Genomic DNA, 936 nt, shown 5'->3' on the forward strand with positions numbered 1-936 from the left:
CCTGGCTTGAGTTTAAGCCACCAGGTCCAGGACTCGAACCACGGTCGACTACATGGGAGTCCAGCGACATAGCCATTATACCGTCTGCTGGTCCCAAGAGAAGGGCATTTGCAACAGAGAACAGGAGTGATTGAATTTAATGCTGATTTTATTCCAACTAAATAAAGCATCACGTGAATCATCCGACAACAAGTTAACTCAGATGCAAACGCCAAGAAATGAAGATTTTTTTTTTTTAATCGTCATCACTGCGCACGGCTCTCTTCCACACCTCCGTTTGGAAAAGGTGGGCTAACAGATTTCATGCAACGAAACGCAGCAAAGGAGAAGGGGAGACTGAAAGCGTCCGGTGCGCGGCGAGGGCGGCTTCTCCACGTCTGCACACTGCTTCCATCAGCACGGCTCCTCCTCGACGATTTTAATGTCACGACCTGTTGTCCTGCAGATCAAGTCACCATAGAAACACAGTTATTAGGGCTGGCAGGTGGCATGGTGGCTAGAGGCACTGGACTCCCACATAGTCGACCACGGTTCAAGTCCCGGACCTGGCGACTTGCTTTCTCTTTCTGTCCCTGCCTGGTTAAATTAAAATGAATAAAGAAATAAAGTTAAATAAAATAATTCTTTATAAAAAAAAGTCAATCCAACTCATTGGTCAAACAGGACTTTGGGGTCAATCAGAATTTTAAAAAATATGAACAACAATTTAGGAAATGACACAGGAAATTAAATAAACTTAGTTTACTGTGTGCCAGAAAGACAGCCCAGGTGATCATTAAGAGGACAGGCTCTACAACTGCTGAAGGTGAAATGCTGGCTCTAGCACTCACAGGCTGGGTGACCTCGAGAAAGTCAGGAGACAGTGTCAGGACCCGGCCAATGGTTCTCTCTCATTCACTCACTCAGGAAAAAAAAAAAAAAAAACTATTAAAAAAA

At 44.6% G+C, this 936-nt stretch overlaps 1 long non-coding RNA gene across 3 annotated transcripts in view; it reads right to left on the reverse strand.

Annotated features, from left to right (window-relative positions):
- Positions 1-219: 219 nt before the first annotated feature.
- The window catches only part of LOC102487832 (uncharacterized), a 7331-nt gene continuing 6614 nt past the window's right edge, over positions 220-936 (reverse strand). For all 3 annotated transcript variants that reach the window (XR_003547729.1, XR_001369684.2, XR_003547731.1), the window contains exon 5: positions 220-439. This is a non-coding gene — a long non-coding RNA (uncharacterized LOC102487832). The remainder of the gene's footprint in view (positions 440-936) is intronic.

The sequence above is a fragment of the Tupaia chinensis genome, unplaced genomic scaffold (genome assembly GCF_000334495.1).
Source record: "Tupaia chinensis unplaced genomic scaffold, TupChi_1.0 Scaffold144982_1, whole genome shotgun sequence".
Taxonomy (NCBI): Eukaryota; Metazoa; Chordata; class Mammalia; order Scandentia; family Tupaiidae; genus Tupaia; species Tupaia belangeri.